Source organism: Motacilla alba, chromosome 5 (assembly GCF_015832195.1).
Source record: "Motacilla alba alba isolate MOTALB_02 chromosome 5, Motacilla_alba_V1.0_pri, whole genome shotgun sequence".
NCBI lineage: Eukaryota > Metazoa > Chordata > Aves > Passeriformes > Motacillidae > Motacilla > Motacilla alba.
The window spans coordinates 38003103-38017623 of NC_052020.1; the positions used below are offsets into that span (position 1 = coordinate 38003103).

Genomic DNA, 14521 nt, shown 5'->3' on the forward strand with positions numbered 1-14521 from the left:
GGAAAACAAAAAAAGATCCTCATTTTGTGCTTCCTCTGTATATTAGTTAGTTTTTCTTTTCTCCTTTTTTTTCCCAATCCCTTCCTCCATATTCTCCTCCTCTTCTTTCTAAGGGAAGAGATATTAAATGATTTATTAATCACAGTGTTTGTCACATTCACATGTGCAAGACTATTCATCTTAAGCAAAATTTTTTACATTGAAACAAGCTCTAAATAACACACTAGGTTTGCACAACTATATCACAAACAATGAAAAAATTTGATTTACAAAATTCTTATTGTCACAACAGTGTTTATACTTTCTTATATGGAAACTAATTCTAAAAGCATCATTTAAATACCCCTTTCAAAAACTGGTATTTATTTCAAAAACTATTTATTGGCAGTCTCCATTATGAATTTTAGATGTATTTAGCAGCAATGGTGAGTAATTTCTACAGTTTCCCACTGTACTCTCACAAATCAATTAGAACACATCAGCTTTTAATTTTATTGGTCTGGAATTTTTTTACAATAACTATATTTTATTGTGGAAAAAATGTGTTTTCCCTCTAGTGACTATTCGGCAAATATGTGTTGAGCATTTCTACCATTAATTAAAGTGGCTAATATTTGTTTACTTCTCTACGTCCCAGTATCTGCAACAATTTAAAAAAGAATGTACTCAGCTGGCAAGGAACCTGTTTAACAGCTTTATACAGGACACCAAGGCATTTTTCTCATTTTGGGTGCATCATGAAAATGGTGACCTCTTCAAAGGGTCTCTTTGAAGAGGTGGGCTCAACAGTTTTGAGAAGGTAATTATTTAAAAATACACTCCCTATTAGACAACAAGAAATACTGTAAACCAGTGCATAAGTACACTTTTAAAAGCAAAGAGATGTTCACAAATGGTTATGAAATACTTCCACATGTGATCATATTTTCACAATAATGGTGACTATCAAACGTTATATTGCACATTAATTTTTATTGTTGAGTAAGATAATGGAGCCAAGAATACAGCAGACTGTAAAGCACAGCCTGTTGCAGCTTATTTCCTGGCCAGCTCTTCATACCACAGATGTCGGGCAGCTATCCCAAACCATTCCACATATTTACTGGTGCTCTAATTTTTCCATATTAGAAGTCTCGTGTTTAGCTGTTCTCCTCAGTAGCATTAACCAAGCAGTTCATAAAATCTGTTTTTAAATGCAGCTTCAAATATCAAACTGCTTTGTGAAGCCACTTGTTTCATGTTCCCCTTAAGACCACAATCTGCCATTAACAGAGACTAAATGGCCTGTGACTTAGGCAGAGAAAGTTGTTTAAAAGCCAACTAACATCTTGTTTCAGAGGGTACTTTTGAAACAAAGGTCTAATGTCAAGTTTAAACACAGGTCTATAATTAACAATATAGAGCCATCAGAACTTAAATAAAAGCACTGCCAATACAGCATCCTGCTAAAATTAAATTTAACTCTTTCACAGGCTGAATAGTCATAAACCCTTTAGGCAAAATTAATACTGGAGACCAATATAATTTCAATACAATGTAATCATAGGCCACACCATCCAGCACAGGCATATGCAACTGAAGACTTTACAAGTTCACAGCAGCCCAACACTATTCCTACTAACATCAGCAGGCACACGGGCTAAATTTGCACATGTGACCTGAAATTCATTGCCTTCCAACAGAATTTTATAAATAAAACTATCCAGGTCTAAAGTTGAATATCTTACTGAAGGCAAAAGTGTCCAAAATACGGAGGTTTGTAAAGTACTAAATTTTGCCAGGGGTACAGCTGACTGTTGTCCAGGGTTTTTTTTAACATAGACCATTGTATTTTTTAAAGGCAGAGAGTAATTCATTGGCTAGTAGAAAGGCAGGAAATTTTTCTTTGGCAGGTTGATTTCTTTTTTTGTTTTGCTTTGTTTCTTCTTCTTTTTTTTTTTTCAGTTTTAAATTAGCAGATGTTTTAAGCTGCTCCAAGCTTTGGAATGTGGAAGAAATCCCAGTGGAGATAGATTAGTGGCAGAAAGCAGGTGAGGTGGTCAAAGGTGGAAGTAAATACAATTTATCAGATGAATCTGCAGTTTGTCATATTGGTATCACCATTGCACATGTGGCATATATAAAAGCTTTGGCAACTAAGAATGAACACTGTTCCCCTAGCCAATGTAGTTAGAGAGAAAATGCATAGCAACGCAGGGATGTGGTACAAATAAATGGTCCAAGAAATCCTAGATTTTACAAAAAATCTACAGCATGTGTAGAAAGGATATGGGCAGGAATTCTACTAAATAAAACCCCCAAAACCACAAACCACCAAAAAAAACCCCAAATGAACACAGACACACGCACCCCTTACCCCTCATCCTCCCTTTCCCCCTTTATCCCCACACCCAAAAAAAAGGGTCCTCAATAACTGGCAAACTAAGCTAGGCAAATGCCAGCTCTCAGACTAAGCATGAGTCACAATATGACCCATTTGTCTGGTCAAATAGTTCAGATACGATTCTATGACTCCTCCCAGGTTCTCAGTTCTTACATCACAGGTTTTTTAGGTAAAGCTTTCTACCACTTCTGATTGGAAAACACCATCCTACTCGGCTGAATGATTTGTCATTATCTCAGTTATATTCTCCTTTGTGATCCCCAGCATACTGCAGCAATACTACAGCAAAGAAATATCTTCATGCAAATAGTCGTATATCTTTAGTACAAAATACTGCATATCTACTCAGCAAACAACCAGAAATATATCCTTTTTTTTGGTCTCACAAGATAACCAGAACAACTTCAATGGATACTGCCTGTATCTTTAATAGGCTGAATGTCCCCAGACAACAAGCTGGAAAGCTGAATAAAATCAGGGGACTCGATGCTTGGTCATTAAATTAGCTACCTGAGAACACTGGGTTTATTTGTGCATCAGTGTCATTTCCCTGCAGCAACAAAACTGAACATACATAACATTGTTATCCTCTATAAGACAGGTATAGTTGTTTGATCCTCTTTTCTATATAACATATAGTTAGCAAAATATATATATATATATATGTATGTATGTATGTATGTATGTATGTATGTATGTATGTGTGTGTGTGCATGCGTATATATATGGATTACAATGTTAGTTCTCTCATACAATTCATACCCAGGAATATGGGCCCCCATATAAAATGGCTTGCTGGAAAATGGAACAAATTAAATTAAATTTATTAGAACTGTCCAAGAAGTGCTGAAGTCTGTCTCTTCCTCAAAAACTCTAATTAGTCTACAGTGTTACAGCCCTAACACCATTTGACGTCCACATAGAAATGAACCCATATGGTGCTCTTTTAATTGTGATGAAATGCTATGGCATCTATATACCAATGCAGTCAGAATTGCTTAGCCCCAGTTGCCAGAAGTGTCTCACATTTAATGACTGACTTCACTTGTTTGTGGAGATAAGTTTTTGTCACTTCAAATTTTAAGGGAGGAGAGCTGGAATTTAAGGTTTTCTACTATAGTAAAGCTAGGTTTTCTTAAGTAGCATTATAAATTGATTATGTTAATTGCAAGATGTTCATAATAGTTTTGCTCCATACAGTGACTTATAGACTCCATACAGCGTTTACTAAACAAGCAAATGAAGAAAATAAATAAGTAGACAAAAATATTGAAGGCAAGAGGTTTTTTCACACCACCAGCAGTGGTGGTAGCAGCTACTACCACCAGGGCCAGGATTTAAAGTAGATACTGTGGGGTTTCCTGCCCACCTAGGGACGCCAGATGTGGGGTTTCACCCCTGGATTGGGATGACCCTAAAAGATGGAAAAGTCTCTCCTCCAACCCGTGCCTTCGAAGAAAGACTCAGTAGTCTTCTGTTGTCTGTTCTCAAGGTTGTTTATTGTTGGTTATCTAAAAGATTCTTCTCCCTGAACTGCTGTGGCCCGTTCAGCAGCTCAGACAAAGGCACACTGCCCTCCCAGGGGGCTGGTGCTATCTTTTATATCACATATTACGTACTACATGTTTATGCTTTTTCTCCAATACCTACTATCTATATTGAATGGTGACTTTCTATTCTAAACCAATCTGTGAGTGCCAACATCACCAAAGACATGGAGGTTAGGAAGGAGAAAGAAAGAGGACAGGGCACACCCAAGTCCCTTCATCTTAGAATCCCTGACCCCCATGTACAAAACTTGGACCCCTGCATACAAGGCTTAAAACCCCCCTGTACAGCACTCAAAAACCCTTCCTTTCACTTCGTGATTACTTCTACTATGCTATCTAAACTTGTGTGTGTGGCTTGTAATTCTTCATACAGAGTTAGTAATTTGCTCCATGGGCTAAGATCAAAACCCCACGTGTGTCTTTGGCTGCATACCAGGGTCTCAGAGCCCCCTGCCAGCGGCTCTGGCCATCCAGGGCACCCAGAGGAGAGTCCTGGGTTCCGACAAGATACCATAATTGACAGGGTGCTCCTGGCTCCATTTTATAATGCAGCTGTACATTCATCAATTTGAAAAAAAACAAATTTCAAAAATAGTGACAAATTTAACTGTTGTTAAAGTTGTTAAGTCTGGAGTGAGTATGCAAAACCACCAAGATGCAGGTGGAAAGAAAAATATACATATACATGGAAACATTGTTATTGTGTTGAAGAGCTTCCTATCTTGGGGACTGTGAGAGACTGAAATGTTACTGGTTAATGCCTCAAACAATTTGCCATTTGCAAAAGCAGCGAGTGCTTTGCTGAGCCCAGGTGCAGGGAGGGTGAGCACCAGAGAATGGTAACAACAAATCAACCTTTGTTGAGCAGAAAGGTGGGGCTTAAGCCAGGTAAGGGAAGAGGCCAATAAGAAGCAGATCCTGTGAGGTAGGATAGTGCATTTTCAATCATATCAATGTCCTCCCTTACATAATGGCTCAGGGGTAAGCCTCCCTCCACAGAAGTACTGGGACATTCACAAGTAGGCCTGAAGGTGTTCATACTTTCTGAAGGGGCATAACTGGCTCCACTACTCAAGGCAGCTGTCATGTCTTAAAAGGCATCATGAACCACCAAAGACCCCTGAAGCACTCCCAGTCTCATTTCTGGGGCCTTCCACCACAGGAGTGCACATGATCCACTGTGTCACAATAGATCCACAGTGTGCTGCTTCAGACAAGGTAAAACTCCCACGGGAGCTACCGGGCTGTTTGCACCTATCCAAAGCATGTATTAATCCATTGAACTTTGTGTTTTGTGGGCTTCCCCCACCCCTGTGACCATCACCCAATGGACATCAAAATTGCACCAATTCAGTCTTGTTGCTGAATCCACAAGTGGAAATATCTTCCTACTCTTATCCATTTTTTCTCTTTTTCTCTCTTTCTTCTCCTAACTTCTTCTCAAAACATATTGTGAACCAGACTGAAAAATTTTTACTTCTTTAGTAAGTGCCTTGTTGTATCTAGATAGGTCAAACTTGGCTAAATTCATATTTTCTAAGTGCCTTACTTTGTCTGAATGGATTAAAGCTTGTTAAGTTAGTTTGTCAAGTGCCTTATTTTGTCTGGATGTTGTTTCAAAATTTACCAAGTACCTTATTATACCTTAATGTTCTAAAGTTTGCAAGTAAAAGTTTGTTATTGAATTTCCTAATAATTTTGTTGTTTCTTCCATGCATCACTCAGAGTGAAAAAACAACCTTCCCCTAAACCTGCCAAGCAGACTGGGGCAAACCCAGGGATTTGTGAGCTAGTTTGAGGTGTTTCTTTTTAACACAGATGACCTACCTAGATGACAGTGTGCACTCCTGGGTTCTCTTAATTTTTCATTCACGGCTCAAGATTATGAATTTACCCTTCTACTCAACACTGGTGAGATTCCACATCAAATCCTGCGTTCAATTTTGGCCTCCTCACTACAAGAAGGACATCTGGAGTGTGTCCAGAGAAGAGCAATGAAGCTGGTGAAGGGTCTGGAGCACAAGTCTTATGAGGAATGGTTGAGGAAGCTGGGGTTGTTCACCCTGGAAAAAAGAAGGCTCAGGGGAGACCTTATCACTCTCTACAGCTACCAGAAAGGAGGATGTAGCTGGGGATACGGGGAGGGAGGATGGTCTCCCAGGTAACAAGCATGAGGACAGAAAGAAATATCCTCAAGCTGCACCAAGGGAAGTTTAGATTAAATATTAGGAAATTTTTTTTCACTGAAAGGGTGGTCAAGGGGGGAGCAGGTTGCCCAGGAAAGTAGTTGTCACCATCCATGCTAGTGTTCAAAAAACACGTTCTCTTCAATAAACAAAAAAAACCCTGTTAACAGTCCAGCTGTGACTTATGTCCATTTCTTTCACTGATCACTGCAATGTACCCAAATTTAATTATATTTGCCTTTTTTGAGAAAGAAGTAAGCCCCAGACTTCAAAACAAACTCTTATTTTTGACACATCTTCCTCCTCACATGACCATCACTTTGCTTGTCCTGTTGTCCATTAAGACATGCATGTCTCAAAAATTTCCACTTTCCATCCTCCTTAAATAATACTCTTCTAGCAGCCTAAACAGAGTGTGCCAAAACAGCATACTGTCACTACAACAAACCAAACCCCTTTCTATCACATCAAGAAACAGTTTGTAAACTTATGGCAAGACAGGACACATTAATCTGTTGAATATGTTATATGTTCATATGTTAATATGAATATGTTTCAAGCTTGAAAAACAGAAAATTCATCCCGAATAAATATAGGAAACATTAGATGACAAAATACAGAAAGTGATGTTCTAAGCCAGGAGCAGTAATTCATCTTTGCCTGTTAAGAGTCAAAGAAAGAACATGGATAGTTACTATATATTCTTAATCAATTTACCCTATAATTTAGTGAGGACCTGATTTTTGGTAATGAAAAATGCATTGCAGTGTCTACATGCAGTTCACACTTCTAGCAGAGCCCTTTGAATTTCAAAAGTCACGGCAGAGCTTTCTGTAAGGGAAGCTTTTCAGAGACGTGCTTCGAGGAAAGAGCTGAAAGTAATATGATACATGGAAGGGTAATGCCAGAACAGTCCAGAGTGACAGGTAAATGCTTTCAGGGAAAGTGGTGAGCAGCAGGTCTAGTTGCAGAGAAAAATGAATGCATCACATTGTTTTATGTTGTGGCTTGCTCAAAGATGTTGTGCAGTGTGAAGAAACATTATGCCAAAAAGAAATTCTGTATGTCCTCCATGAACCTGTATGAGTTATATGTGACATCTTTGCTTATTACATATTCCATGCAAACATTAATATATCTGATACATACATGATACTGTAGACATCTACTATAGTGTACTAAAAATAGTTAGTAACTATAGTTACTAAAAAAGTAACATTTTCTACTGTGCCCTGCTTCTGCAAGCAAAGAGTTCAGAATCTGGGCTGATTACAGTGACCCCTCCACTTCAAGAAGCCTATCTCCTGAATACAGCAACAATGCTCTTCACCCCAAATACTTCAGCAACTTTGTTAAAATGAAGCATTGTGTAATAACTATATAACTATACCACATCCTGTAAAACCATTGATAACCATGGATTCCCATTTCTTTTAGAAGAATAAAGGTGAGAATTGGATTCTTTAACAAATGAGAAAAATATGTGATTCACATGTAACTGAATTCTAAGCTTCTTTTCTGAAAACAAGGGTAAATAATGCAATGAACTAATTCATGCAAGAAGAGGCAAAGAATGCTAATAGAATTTATTCATTAAAAAATTACAAAACACTTTTAGAACTTTTCCACTTTCAAAAATAATTTAAAGTACAATGATGGAGATTTTCCTAGTAGTATGTGGTTTCCATAAATATTTTGAACACTCTTCTTTTCCTCTCAAAGTTTTTTAATCATTATGGTTATAAAGCCAAAATTTAGTTTCTCAGAAGGCCAAATTAAAACCTTTTGATGGCTGAAAGTTGGCATATGTGATACTAGCTTTGTTCAAGATACTGTGCTTTGTTCAAGTCCTCAGCCAGCTTGGGAACTTGTATTATTTTCATCATTCATCTACAAACTGCAGTAAAAAATACAAACAAACAACCCAAAAGTCATAACCCCACCTACCCCTCCCCCTGCCCCCCAAATCCTCAATCAAACCACTGCCACCAACCACAAAAAAATCCCAAAAAACCTAACAAAACAAATTCAGGGTTCATAGTGCCAAATAGTCTACAGACATAAGGAATTTACAATTCTGTTAAATGAAAGTGACTTCCCATGGTTTGCCCAACCTGAAACGTCAGTAAGGCTGTTTTACCACAGAGGTCAACAAAAACAGAAATAAGTCAGTAATGGAGTGCAGGAGATGCTTTGATTGAAAGGTCCTGCTGCTGCATGCAGGTTGGTGAATAGCTGACTTCAGAGTACATAACTGAATTAACAAAAAATTCAAAAAAGTTAATGCAGTTTGCACACAGAACACAACAGCCCTGAGATGCAGATTTCAGAGACATATACAAGTTCTAAGAATACTGATGGGACAATAACACAAATGGAAAGAAAATAAAAAAAAATTTTCCCTTTCTTGGTGTTCCCTGCATTGCATTCTCACTGAAGCAGCAATTCACAGCCTCATGCATGAAGTAATACTGGTAGCAGTCAATAGACACTGATCTGTGAGCTTTTTAATAGAACCAGGACTACATAAACTCCAAACTGATTTATGTCTGAGACAGCGTTGGTCCAGACAGTGCCTTAATCCAGACAAGATGCACCACTTCAGACCTCTGTCTTATCTGCAGGCCAAGCTTGACTTCCACTGTCATAGTCAACAAAATTTTCTTCCACTACTCCATTGAGCTGTCACTGTATATTCTTATGGCTTCATTTACCTGTTTTCTGTGATAAAAATATAGTATTGCCCTCAAAAAACTAGAGGAATTTTTAAAAGTAGGCATTACATAGAAGAAACATTATTCCAGCTGTGGGTTCATGTAAGAAGTTCCTCTGAACTAACACAGATGTCTGTGAACCAACTGGACAGACTCACTTTGCAATCAGAGAAACAAGCAGTGTGTTGCATGGTTTGACTTACCCTAAGCAAGGCTGCTAAAGCAGGTCAGATAAACAGGTATCTTACTGAGCCATGATTACACCTAAGGACTCCTAAGGGCTGTTGAGAGAGTCCAGAACAACTAACACAAATATGGCCATCTAAATTAATCTTAGAGGTATTTGCTTGTGTGTTGCATATGCTATTTGCACCTGTATATATGATCTTGGAATGCCACATGGATGCTTCCTCCTCTGTCATCTAGGAATGCAAAGGAATCAACATGCACAAAAATTTGGCAAAGGTTAAGACTGTTTAATTTTATTCAGTATATTCGAATCTCAGATCCAAGAATCTGTAAGGAAATATGATTAGTTCCTGACACTGTAGTCTAATCAAGCAGATGAATAAAGATGTTGAAGTCAATGTATTTCTCACATAATCAACCACTCAAAACCAGTACTTGTTGCAATTTGCGTGCCCGCTTACCACAGAACTTGCACTGGAATTGAGAAAATAATCTAAAATTTCTTCTTCTTCCCCTCTCAGGCTCAGGAACTTAGAGCTGTAAAATGGGAATTCAGTTGGTGTGAAGTGTGATAATATAGCGTTACAAATATCAAGACTGCTTAATTCTTCTGTTATTCTCAACATCCAGTCTTCTCAGGACTCACTACCTAAGGAATGACAATTTTGTCATGTAGAACTGTTCTTAAAATTAAGACTGGCTGCTAATTGCATGTAATTCAATTAAGCCTTCCTTCAATCCCCATGTTGTTTTGATACACATATCACCCAAAAAGAAGATCGCTACTTGGAAACACTTGTTTTACCTATGTGGCAAATCTTCTGCAAGTCCGTTGTTCAGTGGTCTCCTCTTAACAGAATCCCATAAAAGATTTAATGCACAATATCTTCAATGAGCGCCTTTACAATTACAAATATAGATTGATTTATTTGCTTATTAAAGCCTATGAACATTTACTGTAAGTAAACAATGAGCCAGACACCCAAAACAATGGTTCCACTGACTTAGTTAAGTGTTTTAGAACCATTTCTTGATTTAAAACTACTTCTTACAGCAACAAAAGAAAATCATATTCTTTTGAAGAACTTGCAAAAGATTACTCTAATTTTTGCATTCTGTAAACAGGCACTATTTAATCTGTTTAAAATTAAACTCTGAAGATCAATCAGATAGGCTTTTGAAGGGCTCAGACACAGCAAGTAGTTTAGCGTTGTATTTGCAAGACAAACAGCTAGTTGTTTAGCCACACAGATATCATTTAGCCCATAACTTAAACAATCACTGATAAATTTTTTTTTATGAAAAGATGCTATCAGCAAAACAAACATAGTATTTCGTACTACTTCAAAGCTTATTTATAATGTGTTTAGAAATATTCAGTGGAAACAGGAAAATAATGTCTTGATTTTCTAAACTTACAACATCTGCTTTTACTTACTTGAAGCATTGTCAAGTTCCCCAGATTTCAAATGGGTAGCTTTTCTTTTGTCTGGTCTCAAATTTGAAAGTGTTCACATTATTTTTTTTACCCCACACAATTTTCTATTTTTCATTTAAGAAAATTCAGTCATATGAACATCTCTGCAGCCTTTTAACAGTGGCAAATAATAGTTAGAATAACTTAACATTTTGAATAAGGGCATTAGAAACCTGTTAGAAACTACCCTTCTTCAGAAGACTTGAATTACCACATCTTTATAATTTCCCAATATACGCATGTAACTAACTCTTTTTAACCAGGTATCATGCTATTTTTTTATACTACTGTCTCCTAGCCAGGAATAAACTGCAGAAAGCACTATTTGCAATACATGCAGTTCTTTTCAGTGGCTTGGCTTGTGGGAGTGACTAGAACCTGCAACAAGCAAAGGGCTTCTCCCCTGTAAATCCTTTCTCATAGACAGGAAAAGGCTTAATCTAGCCAATAAGATGTAACAAATGCATCTTAATGACTTTTAATGGCTTACCATGACCTGTTTGAAGATGCACTATTATATATAGCTTTATTTATTCTCCTTCACTATGTAAAATTAAAGCTGTTGGGGATTTACTGAGAAGTGATATTCAAAGCCTTTAAGCATGCTACCATATACTATTTGATTAATACACAGCAACATCATAAATAACTTCCTCTACTTGCTGAGAGGTAGACAACCTATTCCTGTTCATGAGTTACTTTCTGGCTGCACCTAGCTTAATAAGCTGGATGCCTAATGCAGAGCATTTTATGCGACTGGGTACCTTGGCCTCCTGATCACCAGGATCAGGCTGATCAACTACTGTATGGTCTGGCTCCCATCTGGCCTCATAATCAGGCTTCCGTCCCATCAATCAATAGCACCTGGGGGGACACGAGAAAAGAGCTGGTGGAAATCTGGGACTCAGCCCACTGTTGGAATATGTGGGTGCAGGGTGAGGCAGAAGGCTTAGTTTGTTGCTTGAGTTTTGCTGCAACATGAGATGAGGTCAGCCTTGGACATGCCCAGACCCTTGAGGCTGGAAATGCTTCCAGGTCTACTACCCTAAACATAGCTTCTGTGTGCCTGATATGCAAAGCCAGTGAAGACAGAAAGATTTTCTGCAGAGTCCTTGAAAAAAAACCAAAACCAACAAAAGTATGTTTGCTCTGACTGTAAACAGCTAAACAGCACTGATGCTTCTTTTCTCATTCCATAATGATATAGGCTCAGTTTTAATTATAATTTTCCTTTTAAAACCATTATTTTTCATACCTATCTCTGGAACAGCCATGGGGTTTGCCAGTGGCAGCACGGTACATGCAGAAATGCAGACTGTAGCATATTTCCTTACAGTGGAGGTGGAATTAGACATCACAGATCTGCCCATCTCAGGCTGAATTAATGTGTACTAAGTGATTTTATAACAAATTCAAATCTGCACCCCAAATTCTCTTTTTCAAACAGTATTTAAAGGTTTACTTACACTGGATTCCTTTAATCTAAACCAAATCTATGACATATTTGGACCATATTTAAAAACACTTTGGCAAAAAATGTTTTTCAGTTTTATTTTACAAGTATTTACTTAATTATTGCCAAACACTAGTTCATTTAGAAACACTTGTGCAAAGTTCTAGGCAGAATTTTTACACATGTATGTACCAATGGGTAAATTTAATACTTTTGGTGCATGGGTTACCAGATTACAATGGTAGATATTTACCTGAACACAAAAAATTTTAAATGGAAAGTCCCTAACATGGGATCACAGTGATTTGAGACCTAGATCCCCACAGCAATTTACAGTCAGATCCTCAAGAAAGCATTTTAAAGGGTTGCTGCCATTTGAGTACTGTTACCTTAAGTGACTGTCAAGGGAATCTCTGGCCTCTGTAAAGGAAGATATGGAAAAGGAAATTAAAAACTTAGATTCTCAGAAATGTTTTATACTTTCTGTTCAAGACACCTAAACAACACATGCAAGAATATAAAGTTTGGTGTGTTACATGCTACATATGAAGATGAAGTCCGTTTTTCTGCATCCTCTATATGTGATGTTTTAAGATCTTCTATTGCCCACCTATCCACGGACTTTGGTTCTCTAAGATATGGTGCTACAAGGGATATTTATCTTCACGTGACAAAAAAAAAATGTCCTTTGCTATCTTTTTAAGGGTGTCAAAATACTCAACAAAAACTTCTTAAAGCAGAGAAAACAGCTCATTAACTGAAATAGGCATTTTATATACCATAGGTGTTGCCAGGAGCAGCAGTGATTCTCCAGGTTTAACAACACACAGCATACTACTTTGCCAAGTCAGTACTGACCTTTAAAAACTCACCCCACTTTGATACTATTAATCAGCCTTCTTGTTCCTCAAGGAAACTAAAGGTGTGGACTTTCACAGGCAGGAATATAATGCAAAAGGTTTAAGGAATGGAGATAACTTGGGTATCATGAAGATAAATTATTGAGTTCTAAGCTTAAGTGAAACTAATGGGCACAGCTCAAAACTGTTAAAGCGTCAGTGTATGATGACGCCTCCTTGTGCCATGCATTTCTGGGGGGACTAGCACCTGGAGCTGCCATTAAAGATTCCTGGATCACAACCTCAGCTGCTCACTGCCAAAAGCACAACTCCGATTTCATCACCTGGCCCCATGAATCACTCTCTGCATTGGTCCATGCAGAGGAGAGTGAGAAGGTGGGAGCTTAAGAAAATGTTGCATCCAGCAGAACAGTGAAGACAGAAGTAGAAGCCAAGAGAGAGTGGGTAAAGGGTAAGATGCAGAGCACAGTTTACCTCAGCTTTGAAAAAACTTTGACTTCATTAAAGGGTGGAATGATCAACCATAAGAAACTTCTCTACCAGGCAATTTGTGGAATATACCTTTTAAAAACCCCATGATCTTTATGATCAACCTTGAAAAATGCTTTACAGTAGAAACAAACCAGTTTTTCTATGGTATTCTCCTCCTAAAACTTTCTTTCTCTCCCACCTGTACCCAATGTTCCATTCTAACTGGCTGTACACATGCTAAAAGATACAAAGCAGAAGAGCAGCTTAACTAACAAGAGGAGGCAAAGTCCAACTTTAGGTCCTCTGCATTTTTTATTAGACAAGCCTCTGTAGTAAATAAGCCATGTAAATGTATGTGAACAAACTACGTAGTCTCCATCATTTGTTTGTTCATTGTGTGTAAGAAAGAGGATGCCTGATCACTACTGTCACCAACTGCTTGTGGCTGGCTGAGTTCAAGAATTAATCACCTGATCATCCTTTCAGTGAAAACAAAATTCTCCGGATAGCAAGAACCTTTTGATTTTGGGTTACTCAAATTCTTTGTTGGTAAAAATCAAAGCTCAGTTTTTACTCAGAACAAGCATAAGCTTGCTCTTTTACTCAGATTTTACTCAGAATAAGCAACTGATTATTTTCCATGCTTATGTTTGATATTTCTATAAACCTTGCTTCTCTTATACTGGTATCACAATAACAGAAACATTAATAATTCACACTAAGGTCTGTATTTGGGGCTTCTCTCAGGTTCAACTCAAAAGTTTAAATCACGAGTAAACGTTCTTCTGCCAAATCTGTTGCTCCCTATTCCCTACCCCCTGCTACACAAAGCTAAAAGACAGAATTAATTTTTAAAATAAAATAAACAAAATATTTGGTCACTTAGTTTCATTTTTGTCTGGCATTGATATCTTGTGGGTACTACATCAAGCCATGAAAAATAAATAAGAGAGCTGAACTTTTCAAACACTGCCAATGAACTTTTTTCCAGTTCAGTGAGGTTAACAAGCCTTTTAATTTACAAATTCATAAGAATAGGATTATATTTGGTTAATAGATTCTTTATTATACTCATTGAAGTCTTACTGCCAGAAATAGAAATTAGTTCCTCATGACATAAAAGGTCAAGATTAGTTTTAATTAACAGAAAAGTCCCAGACTTCAGACATCTACAGCTAATTACAGCAACTGAATGTACAAGCCAAAGAGCTGTGAGTTTGCAAATCCCTGAACAAATG

At 37.6% G+C, this 14521-nt stretch overlaps 1 protein-coding gene across 1 annotated transcript in view; it reads right to left on the reverse strand.

The window, feature by feature from the left end:
* SLC25A21 (solute carrier family 25 member 21) overlaps positions 1–14521 on the reverse strand; it is a 236152-nt gene that overhangs the window by 190566 nt on the left and 31065 nt on the right. The window lies entirely within an intron of this gene.